At 46.5% G+C, this 16,004-nt stretch overlaps 1 long non-coding RNA gene across 2 annotated transcripts in view; it reads right to left on the minus strand.

Annotated features, from left to right (window-relative positions):
- The window catches only part of LOC308623972, a 149,247-nt gene that overhangs the window by 47,571 nt on the left and 85,672 nt on the right, over nucleotides 1-16,004 (minus strand). The gene's annotated exons all lie outside the window — the stretch shown is intronic.

Genomic DNA, 16,004 nt, shown 5'->3' on the forward strand with positions numbered 1-16,004 from the left:
TGGCAACATGTTGTAGGAAAGGATAGATTTGCAAAGTTATATTTAGCCGTGCCTTCTGCAGGTTTTAGTGCCACTGCAATTGTATGTAATGGAAACGAGAACCCTTGATATTTTATCAGAAATTACTGATACAACAAAAACAGGCCAGAAATAGAATAAGTGGAGAAAACTGTCTAGATTTAATAAATTCCTATAATATGTTATTTTTACACTGCACATTTTCTCCTGAACTTACTTTTGTGTGACAAAGAAATGTTATCTAATAAAATAGTCAAATGGAAGCTATATGCCCTAAGAAACAAAATGACAGAATAGAAGAGGCAATAGCTTTTTCTTTTAGTTCTGGACATGAAGAATTATCCCTGGACCTCAGTAAGCCTCAGTTTTTCCCTCAGTAAAATTGAAGAAAGAGATTGCTATTCCACCTTGGGATTAAGTAGCATTTATAATGATTGTATTCTTCTTTAGGACAGGCTAAATTTGTGAGAGCAGAGACCATGTCTGTCTGTTCCCCCATGTTATCCCCGGTTACAAAGCCTATGAGGCATTCAGAAATATTTGTTGAAAGACAGTACACATTTGTTAAAGACTGTTGTGAGGGTGACATGAGAAAACATATGACAGATTATGTGAACATTGTGAAATATTTTCAAGTTAAACTCACTTTGTTTCCTGCTTTCTTGATATTTTTGCAGTTTGGATAAATGCTTGACCTCTCTTTGGGGATAAGCAGGTTGCTTACCAGGAAAACCTTGGTCCCAAACTTTGAGAACGAAATCTAGCTTACTAGCTAGCTACACTAGCAGTTTTTCCATTTTGCCCTGAGATGATCTATCATTCCCCAGGGATTTCAAAACAAGGTTTCAAAGTGAAACTTCATCGCAGTCTCTGAAAGCATCTTCTTCTATTGGCACCAAGATAGGATTTTATGATGTCCAGTGGCTCAGATGCATACCCCAGCAGCGTTCTGAGTCAGGCTTTGAAACAACCCATCTTTCTGTAATGAGTGGTCAGGATAGAGATCCACACAAGCCCAAATCAAGAAAAGATTTGGACAACGTCCTGAGAACGCCTCACAAGAAGTCATGTAGTATTAATCATCCACCAGTCCCACCCTGTTGCTCCTTAGGAGGAACCAAATTCTTTCCCAGCATTTCTTCACCCAAGTCCACTGCAGCTGGCTACCTCCAAGTGGGGTGTCCGTCACCATCCCCCCCACATCCTCCGGGGCAGAGAACCCTGCTAGTCCTCACTCACAGCTCTAAGTGAGCTCAGCATTTCAAGGAAAAGGAATTTCTTGAAAGGTCCCTTCAAAACAACGGTCCTCATAAATTCCCTGTGACATCTCTGGCCCCTTGGTGTCTTCCTTCTACTTTCCAAAGTAGATGGCATGTCACATGCGTGGTGTGTGAGCCCCTCGTCTCTGCTATAGACCAAGCAGCCCACAGCCATAGGCTTCACCTCATGATTTAGCGGGTTCCCAGACTCGACCATCCCTCCAACTCCCTTCGGTGCCACCCAATGCCATCTCAAGCCAAATCTCATCCAGACGGTGACCCGCTGAAGCTCTCGTCATGGGTGTCCGAGGGCTGGCTCCTGGCAGTTCTGCATCGCTGCCCAAATCAATCCATGGAGAACGGTGGCATGATGACCACGCCGTCTGGCATCACGTCTGAAGTGTTCCATTCATTTCCCTTCAGGGACATCAATGTTTATGTTTTCCTACCTTCAATGAATGCCCTATTGAAAACCCTAAGGAGAGACAACTAACTGTGAAGGACATTTACCATCAGCACGTAAGTTCCAAGGTTCTACGATGTGTCTGACAGAATCGGATACAGACACTTGACCCTGGGCGCTTAGAATTTCCCGGAAAACCCGCATTGCTCTGCCCACACCTGGCACCCTGCTAAGTGCTGCTGAGCGGTGACTGTACCCAGATGTACACTGAACCGTTGCTGTTTAGTTTTCTTCTCTCTTTCTGGAGGTGAAGGATTTGCTGGGATCAAATCCCCAGGGGAGCAACAATAAAGCTAAAGAATTTGAGTGCTGAGTAATAAGGCTGAGATGGGCTCCCAGGGAAGTCTTGTGTAGGGAGCCATTCTGTGTGTGTGTGTGTGTGTGTGTGTGTGTGTGTATGTATGTGTGTGTGTGTAGGGGACAGGGGATATTGTGAAGTCTAGTAGGGAAAGATTAATTCTCTTGAAGTACCAAGAAACCCAGGAGAACATACATCTGATAGTAATGATGAGGAAGAAAAGCTCTTTAAAACATTTCTACAGGTTGTTCCTGGAAAGGAAGGAAAAGCTAAGATGTTGCCGCCACTTCCCTCTCACCTCCTTCCCTCAGTGTTATATTTAGATCCTTACTGGAGCAGGGTTCCTCCTCCCATCCAGCAGCCCAGGGCAGCCCCCTGTCGCCATGGTGCCACAAGATGCCAGGACAACACCTGGCTTCCTGAGCTAGACTGCAGATGCCCCAGCCCCACACAGACCAGCAGAGGCTGCGTCCCAGGGGGGCTGTCCACATGGGCACCATGGGAAGGCCTGGTCGGGGGGACTTCACAGCCTAGGACAAGGCCAGGGCTGACAAATGCCAAGGAGCTGGAAGAGGAGCAAGTGGGACTTGGGAAAGGAATGGAGTCAGCTTCAGGAGAAAGTCGAAGCTGACACTTTGCTGGCACAGAATGACATTTTATCAGCTATTGGGAAAACGGGCCACAAGTGCTTGGTCCGAAGGGATTTGAGTGGTATTTATTTTTATTTTTAAATAATTCCAGACTTAGAGAAAAGTTGAAATAGAACAAAAAATTCCCATGATAGCTTCACCCAGATTCCCCAAATGTTAACATTTGCCTTTACCACATTTGCACTGTCATTCTCTCTGGATGGATGGATATGCAGACGTATAGATATAGATATAGATATGGATATATTGATATAATTTTCTTTCTGAACTAAGCTGCAGTTATTATGTCCTTTTGCCCCCAAATCATTCAGATAATATTATCTAGTTGATAGACGTTATCCTAATAATGTCCTTCATAGCAAAATAATTTTTTTTCTGGTTCAGGGTTCAGTCCAGGATCATGTGCTGCATTTAACTGTCTCATCTCTTTAGTCTCCTTTAAACTAGAATCACTCTAGAGTCTCTGTCTTTTACGAACTTGAAATTTTTGCAGAATGTTCCTCCATTTGGATTTGTCTCACGTTTCCCATGTTTAGATTCAGATTATGTACTTTTGGCAGGAATGTCACAGAAGACATGTGTCCCCCTCACCCATTGTATCAGGAGGCAAGTGAACTTGATTGGTTCCATTAGCAGTGAGGCTGACTTTGATCACTCGGCTAAAGTTCAGTCTTCTCGGCTTCTCCACTAAAAAGTTACTGTTTTCCTCTTTGTAATTAAAAATAATCTTGTGGGGAGATACTTTACAATTAAGTCAATATCCTGTTTGTCATCAAGCTTTCACTGGCCAGGTTTAGTAGCATCCATTGATGTTCCTTACCTGAATCAATTGTCATTGTGATGTTTGCCAAATGATAATTTTCTAATTTCGCCATTCCTTCTACATTTATTAGCTGGCGTTCCACCTCCCTTTCCCTCTTATTTTAAAAAAAAAATTTATTTATATCAGTTTGGCCTCGTGGATTCTTATTTTATTTAACGGATAATCATCTATTAATGTGAAATTTATTTCTAAATATTGACAGTGATACACTGGGATCTGATGGGCCATACAGAAGTGTTGCTTGACTTTTTCAGTGGTCCCTGGGATACATTTTCTTCAAGAGTCCTGGGAAATGGAACTTGCTGTTCATGAGTTGTTGGTTTGGATTGTGGTCAATAAAGAAAACTGACCTGGGGCCAACACAACTGCCCAGTCTGCAGTTATTCATTGTGGGTGGTGTTAAGAAATAACCTCCCTCCCAGAGGGCCAATATTTGGGGCCTTTGGATGGTTGCTGTGACCAGTGGAAGGAACTTGGACACACAGGAGTTGGATGGTATGCTGGCCAACTTGAAGGCAAGGAAGATCAACTCAACTATGGAATTCATCCACCCTTCATAAAAGGCAAGCAGATTGCACATGGGATTGTGAATTGAAGATCAATGAAGGTCAGTGATGGGGGTGACTTCTGCATCCTAGACTCTAGAACTCTCATCATATGGCTTCCTTTTCACCCTCCCCTGCCTTTCTCTTTGATCTGCCCCCTGCTCAGTCCCTTGTTTCTCATCAACTTCTTGTTTTTATTACTTTTTTCTGATGCACCTGCTTGTGCCTTAGGCACAAGGGCCTAACTTTATCCAAAAGATCAGGTCTCAGATCTGAAGCTTTTACTTACTGAACTCTTCTTTAGAACTGAGTGTACCAGGCCATGGTCACTTGTGGGTTATGTTTTGGAGGAACTGGGAAGGATCTTGTATTGATCAAAACTCTTTGCGAGGGCTTCCCTGGTGGCGCAGTGGTTGAGAGTCCGCCTGCCGATGCAGGGGACACAGGTTCGTGCCCCGGTCCGGGAAGATCCCACATGCCGCAGAGCGGCTGGGCCTGTGAGCCATGGCCGCTGAGCCTGCGCGTCCGGAGCCTGTGCTCCGCAACGGGAGAGGCCACAGCAGTGAGAGGCCCGGGTACCGCAAACAAAACAAAACAAAACCTCTTTGCGAGCAACAGAAATCAACTCAAGCTAGTTTAAATACAAAAAGACACTTGCTATAAATATAAAGAAGCATCCGAAAAAAACCCAAGAGCAGAAATGTCACCAGGTCTTGGGGAGGGTTTAGATCGGACTGAAGTGTGCCCAGGTGCTCTCTCATCTGTGCCCCTATTCTGACATCAGCCCCATTCTCTTCTCTCCTCCCTGCAGACTGACTTGTTCTGCGTCTCTGGTCCAAGCGAGAGAATATGTCTGCCCCTTTGGAGACAAAGTTTATAGTTGATGGTGCCAGTGAAAGTCCAAAAAAAGAGGAATCTTTGTGTATTAGGCAAATATCCCAATAGACATCCCTTAGGTTTACTACTCTAAATTTTCTCTTATTTATGTCTTAAATTCCACTATTATTAAGTCTTTATTTTTTTGTTAGAAGTCCTTCTTCAGGCATATTTAATAAAATGTTAAACAATTTAACAGTAAATTTTTGGAAAAAAAAAAAAAGGAAATCGCCCCCCACCCGGTGTATCATCTATTGTCTAGTGACGGTGTTGTAAATATTTGATGTCCATTCTTCTGTCCTCAGTTCTTTGTGTGTGTGTGTGTGTGTGTGTGTGTGTGTGTGTTTATTAACCACATGGGTACAATATTATACATATACTGTTTCAGCACTTGCTTTTCTCACTTAATTAGCAGCATGTTACCTTGCCATTAACATTTATTCTAAAACATAATTTTTAATAGTCACACGGTCTTCCTTCCTATGGCTGTGCCGTAATTTAACCAATTCTCTATGTATCAGACAGTCGGTGTCCCTTCAGTCCATAAGCCAACCCCGGCAATTAGCTGCCTTCGCTCCAAGGCTGTAATATAGCTTTGACTCTCTTCCTCTGGTCAACATTTATCAGCATGGAGTAGACCAGGCTTCCAACCTCAGCCAGGAAGATTCTCTCTCCCAGGAATTTGGAATGGGGGCCTATAGATTCCCAGTTTTTTGTGTCATTATGCACATTTTTTGGTAGCTGGGAGGCAGCCATAACTTCCCATGGGGAAGGAGAAGCAGAAATAAACAGCTGGCTAAGATACAGATGAAAAAATCAGGGACAAGAGATGGAAGGAAAGTAACTCCATGGGTTGTCTGTGATTTTTCATGTTCAGGTTTTAGTCCTGTAGTAGGTTGAATAGTGTTGTCTCTTTAAAATTCCTATCCACTTGGAACCTCGGAATATAGCCTTACAAGAAAGTCTTTGCAAATGTAATTAATTAAGAATCTCAAGATGAAATTATTTTCGATTTAAGGTGGGCCCTCAATCCAGTGAGTGGTGTCCTTATAAGAAGAGGTGGGGCACAGGGACAGAGGAAGAAGCCATGTGAGGACAGAGGCAAAGATTAGACTTATGCTGTCACAAGCCAAGGGACACCTACACCTTGGGGCCACTAGAAGGTGGAAGGGCAAGAATGATTCTCCACTGGAGCCTCTGAAGGGAGCATGGCCCTACTGACACCTTGGTTTCAGACTTCTGGCTTCCAGAACTGTGAGAGAATCAATCTCTGTTGTTTTAAGCCATCTGGTTTGTGGTACTTTGTTAAGGGAGCCAGAGGAAAGAGATACCAGTCACTTCCCAAGGACCAGCTGCATTACGGTCTTTGACTCAGGCAAGAGGGGGCCCCTGTCTTGAGCCCCTTGCCTTGGAGCCCCCATCTTAGGATCGCTGCTGCACCCTCCCTCTAGCCAAGCCCTCCCCATGGGGGCTAAGGGATGTGCCCAACTGAAACCTGAACTTTCTTCTTTGAACCATACTCCAAAAAACCAGGATCCCTGAACTCCCAGCCCAAATGGCCCAAGCCCATCTGGGGACCCTTTCCCTGGGTTTCGGCATTTCACCTTGCTAGTACATGTACCCCTAGATCCAAAGACTAGGTTAGCGTGGTAATTTGCAGGGGGTGAGAATGGACTTGAATGGGTGGGCTGGTGAGTCCACACATGTGATGGTCAGCAAGGTCCCTCAAGATGTAGAGCTGACCAGGAGGTGAACAGAGAAAAAGGGCCAGTCAGCGCCAGGGGACCAGAGGGCCTGGGATGAGATTCTGGCTTTCCACATGCTGCATTTTCTGACACAAAACCCTGAGAAGTCTAGTTCTCCAGATTGTTGTGAAGGTATATTTGTCAAGGTAGGGAGTCAGCTCATTATATTTAACTGTTCAAATACTATATTTATAGCTTGGTTATAACCCTTAAATATGAGACAACTGGAATGGGGACCTTCCTTTGTCCTCTTGCCGAAAGTTACAGATGTCAAAGTCAGGGCTGCCCAGTTGTGTTCCTAACCTCAGTCCCATGAGACATGTTTGTCGTTGCATCACCAACCCCCCTCCTTTGCTTAGGCTGGCTGGTCTTGGCTTCTGCCTCTTGCCTCTACAGAATCTTAGTGCACTTCTATTTGTTTTTCAAATGTAGGTTACTTTCAGTTGGTGGCCATTCTGTTGTAAATTACACTACCGTGAATCCAGATGCATCCGTTTTTGTGCATATCCTCAATTAGTTCATTAAGATAAAGTCCTGGAAAAAGGAATGACTCAATCACGGGGTGTAGAGATTAAGACTTTGATACACAAAATGCTTCCCCCCAGGTAGTGTAAGAGGAGGCCTCTTCTCCCCTCCCCTCCCCGCCAAGGATTAGAAGGTGTCTTCCAAGGATTCTTCTTTTCTTTTAACTTCACATGCGTTGAATTCTTAGTGAAAATACGTTAATTTGGTCACTCTTCTGCTCCATAGAACGTTCTAGAAAATATGAGACCCTGGTTTGGAGCTACGCACGTCTTGCTAAAAGGGTTTAAAAGGTGTGTAGACAGGTCTTCACAGGTGGTAATACCGAGGGCAGTGAAGACAAACATCCTCCCTCTCCCAGCTTTGCTCAGGAGGTCAGAGTTCAAACTCTCCTTTTATATGTTACTGAAGCTACTTTTCAAACAGCAGTTTGGAGAAGGAATCCCAGGGTCCCCTATATGTGACCTTGTACATCTTATTTTTGTTTTCCGGAGATGTGAAAGGGTGGTACTATGATGTAAGGGTCCCAATATCTTTCTGCTTCTGAATGTCGGGTGTGGCCTGTCTTGCCACTCTCTTGTGAGGAAAAGAGTGAAAGCATGACAGCGAAACAGCAGACGTGTTCGGCTGGTGGGTGATGTTGCCATCACCAGCATGGGGAGAGAGGAGGGACTTTTTTAAAGGAGTTGACAAAGGCTTTACAAGCATACAGGTCAGAAGGGGGAAGAGTCATCATTTCAAGACCAAGAAGAGTTGAAAACCAAAGATATTAATCATTAAGTCCTTCCTGGGCAGTTAAGTTAAATTAAAACACCCTCATATACTTCCTAAATTGTCTGACACACACACACACGCTCACACACACACACAAATGGACTGCACGCAATTCTTCAGCCTCTGCCTGTGGAAACAAAATCAATATTGTGTTGCACATAAAGCACCTATTTAATTTAAAATTGCATTTTATAGTCCATTTACCCCACCGGAGTAGCCCAAAGTCAGTCACTTCTTTCTGTTCATTTCCAAGCTCCAGCTCACTTTCCATTGTTCTCCTTGTCAGTGTTAAGCTTGTGAAGGGGGCTTTGAAACAGACAAGAAAAGCTCCAAGCAGGAAACCAGCTCTGAGACCTCGGGTGAAAAAAGCAGCGCACATACACACACGCGTGCGCGCGTGCGCGCACACACACACACACACACACACACACACACCCTCGCGGCTCTAAGCTGGCATGTATTTAGCTTTTTTGTTCTTCCAATTCACTGTAGCATGAAGAAGGAAGAAAGAAAAAGAAATAACAGCCTCAGAAGAGGTGTATGCACGTGTGTGTGTGTGCCCACGCGGTGCTGTGTTGGACACATGGGTTATGATGTCAAAACTGCAGACAAATAATCAAAGTGATATACATAAAGTATGTTCCCTGCCTTAGGGGCCCGGGTTTTACTTGTGTAATCTGTCCCTCAATCAGCTGGTTCAGTCCTTGCATCACAGCATAATTCCTTCTTCACGTAAGGAAAGGAAACCGTCAAGGAAACAGTAATTACGCTGAGCGAAAACAGGCATTACAAACACCTGTCGTCCGAAGCATCCATGTACTATATCGTTCAGAGGTTTCTAAGAGACCTTGTTCCTAGTTATACATGTGGCAGCAACAAATAGCTCATAAACGCATATAGATAAGAAATTTAATTTCCTTTCATTTTCTTCAGATCTATATCTATTCTGAGTCTCCATCTGTCCAGGTACTTGGGGCATATGCTTGGTCAGTTCATGGTCCCCCCCTTTCTCCATGTAAGCTCTAGGGTGACAATGCTCTACCAAGATGCCAGGCAGGGTATAGGTTCCTGTTGCTCTGTATTCACGCTGGCGTCCACTGAGATGCCCATTGCTGGCCTGGTCCCCAGATACACAGCCACACAGTTGGCTGCAGCCTCCATGTTACTCCATTATTCTGTCTTCTCTCATTCACAGGCTGTTCTACTCCTACTCATGCAGAGACGCTGAAAACTCTAGAAAACTCCAGCTGCCTCCCTGCCTCTCCCAGGTCCATGGAGTCCTTTACGCCATCCCAATCCCCCTGCACAGCCCTCTCTACTCCAGAGTCTGCCTTCCCTGCAAGGCTCCCCCTGAGAGTGAAACATAGATTCCATCTCCCGGCCCACAGACACCCCTGAGGCCCAGGGCTCTCCTAGCAGATGCAGGGCGTTTTCCTAGTGACCCCATCTCTCTCCTCTGGCTCATCGCTTTCCTCCAAACTGGGAAATCCTTTCAGATCTACAGAAGCTGTAGCAGACACCGTGGGTGCCTCAGCCAGATCACGCAGATCCTTCTGTCCTTTGATGCCCATCTCCTGCCTCTGTGTGCATTTGCTTTTAATGTCCTGCACCTGTGACTCTCTTCTGAGTCCCCTATGGGGCTGTTGGAACTGCTTTCCGTGAGCTAAAGCTCATACACATGCAGAGAGCCTGAAGGGTCTAGGAGTTTATATCCAAACCTCCCCCTCCCAGGGTGGTCTTTAGCCAAAGCCTGATGGGTGAGGAAATATAAAAGCTCAGCTCTCTTATCTCGAGTTGACACAAACTCTGAGGCATAATTTATGCTGCAGGATCAGGCCGAGGCTGGCAATCACACTCTTTCTGGCCGTCCTCCTTTCTGTAGTGGACGCTGTGGTGTGCCGCCCAGACCCCCTCCAGGACGGAAGGTCTTATCCCCCAGTGACCGGGAGTGCTGCCACCGACAGCCCTGGCTGGGAGCCCTCATGGGAGCTCAACCCAAAGCCTTCTCGGGGCAGCCCTCATCCATTGGCTGGCCGATGCCAGCGTATAAACACAAATGCCTTACCACAACGTGGGACAATGCTGAAGGGCCCCTCCACCTCCAGAGCCCTTCCTGGGGTCAGCTGAGGCCTTCACAATCTGCCTCCCAGCCCAACTTCCTCTTTTACCCAGTCCTGCTGACGCCCCTTCCTTTTCCCAGGTGGTGATGCTGGACGCGTTCTCCAGTGACCCTCCTGCACAGGGAGGAGCAGGTAGGTGCAGGGCTCCGGAATGTGTGCTCTGGAGGCACTCTACCGTATTAGGGAGTCGGTTCTGCTACTTGCCAGATGCCTCCGTTTGTTCGGGCTGCTATTAACAAAATAGACTGGGTGGCTCACAAACAACAAACGCTTCCCTCTCATAGTTCTGGAGGCTGGGAAGCCCAATTCACGGTGCACGCACATTTCAGCGTCTGGTGAGGGCCTGTTTCCCAGACGGTCATCTTTTGGCTGTAACCTCACATGGCAGAAGGAGTGAGAGCTCTCTCTTGGATGTTTCTTATAAGGGCACTAATCCCATTCATGAAGGTCCCACCCTCATGACCTCCCAAAGGCCCACCTCCTAATACCACCACCTTGGGGGTTAGGATTTCAACATATGAATTTGAGGGGGACACAAACATTCAGCCTATAGCATCAGAGGTGCCATTCTGGGCAAAGTACTCCATTTCCTGTTACCTCAGTTTTCTCATCTGTAAAATAGAGATGATAATAATACCTATCTTACTGGGTTGTAATGAAAATTAACATACATAAAAACATGCTTTAAATCATGCCCAGCACATAGAAAGTTTCCAGTAAATGCTATTTTATAATGTATACAAGGTCTTCAGATTTTTTTCTGAGGACAAGACTTTTGAAATTCAGAAGCCTGAAAAACACTCCAAGCTTCACCTATGTCATTGCTTCTTGAGATAATGAGTGTAGAACAGTCTAGCTTGAAAGAAGGAAATGGGGAAAAGGAAGGAGGTGGGGAGAAATGAAAATTGGTTAATATTTCAAAGTATTACCCTGCCGTGTATACTTAGAACCTTTCATCTTGGAATAAGCAATGCTTTGACCATGGAAAAAGTCATCTAGTTATCCTGAGACAAACCTTTTTTTTTTTTTTTAAATCAGAAGTCACAATGTTTGATGACCATTTTTCAGATCCTTAATGTGCTTTCTCTTGTGCTGTTTAGTCAAACTGAGAGCTCAAGGTTTCCAGTTAAACCAGGCCAAGTCTGAACAGGATCACAGGAAAAAGGTACCATCAAATTAGTCAAAAGGGTGTAGAAATAGCTTTATTTGGTGGGAGGGGAGGAGAATGCAGGGGTTAGTTCTCTGTTCATTTCTATGTGACAAGGAATCTTCCCCAAAACAAGGTGGTTTCTGGTTGGAGGGCTATCTTGGACTCTATAGATATCAATAAGGAAGGCTTTTCCTCCCATGGCAGGTGTGCATCCAATGCTCAGCCCGGGACTCACAAGAAACCTTTCCTCTCTGGTATAAAACAACAGTTATGGGAATTCTCTGCTGACTGAAAAACAGGTCTAAGACACTCACCCCTTGTAACCTTCTTAGCTATGAGCATCATCCCATCGTAAAGCTAGCAACTTTGGTGGGGACACCTTATTGACAATAGCGCTAGGAGAAGAGTGGCTTGGATTTGGAATTAAATATTTATAATCCCTCTCTGGGGCCAGTGAGCTTAGCACAAGGCATCCACGGGCGTTGGCTCTCCTGAGGTATTTTTCTCATTCTCCCTGGCACGGATAAAATCTAAACTGTACTTAAGAAACAGTGTTAAATGTGTTAGTTGACTGAATCTGGCATTTATAATGCAATTTAGCCAAGTTTTATATTGACAGCATGACATTTTTAAAGGGCCCTTTCTGATTAACAAGGTTCAGAATCACTCCCCTGATTATGCTCGAGGAGTGAGTATAAAACGCTACAGGCTCTGGAAGCAATGAATTGAGGCTCTGTTAGCGTTCGAGGCATTTTGCTTTCTTAGTGACCATTTGGAGGGAGGACCAGGCTGGGGCTACATTTTTTTGGACAGAAGAAAATGTTTTCTTGTTTTTAGGGGACTTTCTGTAAGAAAAAGGCCTCAATGAGCAGATTCCAAACCATGAATGAACAGGTGATCCAAGCTTTACCTTTTGCTTTTGGTGTCTGGATAAAGCAAAGATCTCCAGCTGGGGGCGGGCCGGAGGGGACACAAAGCTCTCTTTCCAAAGAGCACGTTGAGAAAGTGCTTAATGTATCTTAGCTCCATTCCCATTCCCGTTCCTCTTACACTAAATATTTCCTGAATATCCCCTAAATATCCATCAATTGCCTTTGGGTCTCACATAGGAAAGAAGGGAGACATGTGAGTCATCTTTTACAAATGGAGCAAATGCCACACAAAGAGGGACATAAATTGTCCCTGCTGCTTCCCAGTGGAGCCAGACGTGAGTCCACTCCCCTGAAGATGATGAACTTAGCAACCATCTGCTGAGCATCTGCCCGTGTGCCAAGCACCATGCTAAGAGTGCTACCTATTTTTTTTTGTGGTCAAATATACATCCCAAAAAATTTTCATTTTTGTATACATTTTTCAGTGTACAAGTCAGTGGCATTTACTATATTCACACTGTGCATCCTTCACCATCCATCTCCAGAATTCTTTTCATCTTGCAAAACTGAAACCTCATCCTCATTAAATAACTCCCCGTCTTCCTCCCCCAGCCCCTGGCAACCATCATTCTACTTTCTGTCTCTATCAACTTGACAACTCTAAGAACCTCAAGTAAGTGGAATCATGCACCATGTGTCTTTTGGCAACTGGCTTATTTCACTCGGCATAATGTCCTCAAGGTTCATCCATGCTGTATTGTGTGTCAGAATGACATTCTTTTCTAAGGCTGAATAATATTCCGTTGTATGGATATATACCACATTTTGTTATCCATTCATCCAGTGATGGACATCTGGGTTCCTCCACCTTTTGACTGTTGCAAATAATGCTGCCGTGAACATGGATGTACAAGTGTGCACTATCTATCTCACTTCTGATGCCTATGATGATGCTGGAGCAGAGGTATCATCCCCATTTTACAGGTGGTAAAACTGATGCTCAGAGAAGTGACCTGCCTACGACCCTTCTCCTAGTGAATGGTGATGCAGAGATGTGAAGCCATATCTGCCATCCTCCCCACCTCCATCCCCTGGTTCAGTTCAACTCATGTGTTGTGTCCACCCAGCATCAGAACTTCTGTTAGACAGCAGGTGTCCTTTAGGACAATCTCTCTTCTTTATCATCACTTGTGACATGTTTTCCTATTTATGGGTTGATCTGAACCTGGTGAGAATCCAGTAATAGATACTCAGGGAGTTCAGAGATGTCAGATGCCCACTCCTCTGCATGCAGGGAGGAATGGAGTAGTCGGAGAATTTAGGAGATGGCTCCTGTGCGTGCTGGTACACCAAGAGGCATCTGGGCAGGGGATTGAGAAATTCCGTTCTGAAAGCCACGTGTCAGTCAACCTGAGATCCAGAGGGGAGAGAGCAGACCCAGGAGGCGGCATAGGTACCTAATTCTCATCCTCTGCACCGCACGCCCTTAGGGAAAAGGATACAGAGACCCATCCAAAAAACCTGCCTTTCCTCATATCTAAGATTACAGTTCAGTGTCTCTGGACCTTGGACTTCATACTGATAAAGTATTTCAAGGAAGACGCTTTTTTTTTTTTTTTTTGCGGTACGCAGGCCTCTCACTGTTGCGGCCTCTCCCTCTGCGGAGCACAGGCTCCGGACGCGCAGGCCCAGCGGCCATGGCTCACGGGCCCAGCCGCTCCGCGGCATGTGGGATCCTCCCGGACCGGGGCACGAACCCGTGTCCCCTGCATCGGCAGGCGGACTCTCAACCACTGCGCCACCAGGGAAGCCCCCAGAAGACGCTTTTTAACCTAAACGGAAAGTGTAACATGTCTAACTACTTGTGGGCGTGGCCAAAATGATCTGGTTTGCAGAATCTGACTTGCATAGGTTTTGTTTTGAAATAAGGAGGAGGAAGGAGGTTAGGAGGTGCCCAAGGGTTAGAGAAGCAGAGTGAGAGTGGGAGTGGCTCCTGCCCTGGCCGGCCCCGCCCACTGTGTCCGTGTGGTCGTGAGCTAAACAGAGGGGGCCATCCTCCAGAAGAGGCACAAAGCACAGGCCCTGCACACACGTTCCCAGATGACAGGAGAGGGGGAGGGGAAAGAGGCTCTACTTCCCCAACGCAGGCCCCGGCTCCCTGAGAGCATCAGGCGATGGGGGTGATTTCCTGGGGGCAACGGCAGTGGGGAGGGACCATCAGGCGACTTTGGGGGCTGTCACCAATGGGGGTCACCAGCGAGGAAGAAAACGGCAGGTGCTAGTTGAGGAGCAGCTGACAGATGGGGGGGGGCCTCCGGACGGACGGGGGTGGGACTGTTAGTGCCCCTTGGTGAGTGTGAGTGCGTGGGACAAGAGCCAGAGCAATCGGGGCTCTTGCACGGTTCCCTCGGACCCTGGGTCCCCGCTGTGGTCAGGCTCTTAGAAATGAGATGACCTTTAACATCTAACCCACATCTAACCCTCTATGACTCTGAGTGATATTAACTGTGCTCCTCAGAGTAAAACAGAGTAAGACCCCAACTGGGAGGCAGGAAATCACGCCACAAGCGCCATGACAATGGTTCACGCTTCCACATGTTGCTTCTCATGAGCTCGGGACACATGGCTTCGTGCCGCTGACTCCGGCACTGATGTGAGACCCGTGGGCCCAGGCACCGCATCTGAGCTCAGCAGCCTCTTCCCCCTCCGTCATCCTGACTCGGGGCACCCACTCCCCCAGGCACCCCAGCTCTCCGTGTCAAAGTGGCACCAGGCAGCATGTCACTGTGAAAGGACCCGTCAGCATTTCCATTCCAATCACCGCCTTTAGAGGGATTTATTATTTGTCCATTAAACTAAATTAAAGCCTTACTGGAATCCAGGACCTTAGCATGTAAGCAATTTGTTGGAGGGCTTTTATTTTGGAGGGGGTGGTGTGTATAATGTAAAACGAGGTTGAAATTTATCCTGATTTATTTGTAAGCTAACAGAAAACACCGTCAAAGGAAGATCTCACAGTCAGTATACATTTTCCCCCCTAGAAACAATAGCAAATGACAGTCAAGCAGGGCAAATCGAACCTGGAAAGACATTGCTGGGCACCCTTCCTCTTCCCAGATATCAAAGCCAAGCTCTCTCTGTGGCTCAGCTCTAATGAATTGACCAACTGATTATCTAAATGACAAAGCTGCAGGCAGATGGTGCATGTCCCAGGCACTTTCTCTGGGAGGTTTCCTGGGGTGGCCTAATGTCCCCCAGCTCTGCGGACAGGGCAGCACCCTGATAGCAAGACCACTGCTGGCAGAAACTTCTTCTTCAGAAACTCCTGCCAGCCATAACCCCTTTCCTTCTGTTTTATTACTGAGGAAGAGGGCCCAGACCCAGCACCAGAGAACATGCTTTTTTTTTTTTTTTTTCCCACAGTACGCGGGCCTCTCACTGCTGTGGCCTCTCCCGCTGCGGAGCACAGGCTCTGGACGCGCAGGCTCAGCAGCCATGGCTCACGGGCCCAGCCGCTCCGCGGCATGTGGGATCTTCCCGGACCGGGGCACGAACCCGCGTCCCCTGCATCGGCAGGCGGACTCTCAACCACTGCATCACCAGGGAAGCCCTGAGAACACGCTTTTTAATGACTGCGTCTCCAAGTGATTTCAGTGGCAGGAGGTTTGGACTGGCTGGGTTTTGTTTGTTGTTGAAACTGAAAAATATGACTTTACTAAGGCAGAACTGGAAAGAGACTTTCGCTGGGAACTTCCAAAGATGGTTGTCAGTACACTTCTTAGCCTAGGTTGGCAGGACCGAGGGCTGCGATGCAAAGGGAAGAAATCCCAACAGAAATGAAGCCAGAGGTTTACCTGGCTCGGTGCGGTGCTAACAGCTAACAGTCGCT

This window comes from Mesoplodon bidens (assembly GCF_964165515.1).
Source record: "Mesoplodon bidens genome assembly, chromosome: 10".
Classification (NCBI taxonomy): Eukaryota; Metazoa; Chordata; class Mammalia; order Artiodactyla; family Ziphiidae; genus Mesoplodon; species Mesoplodon bidens.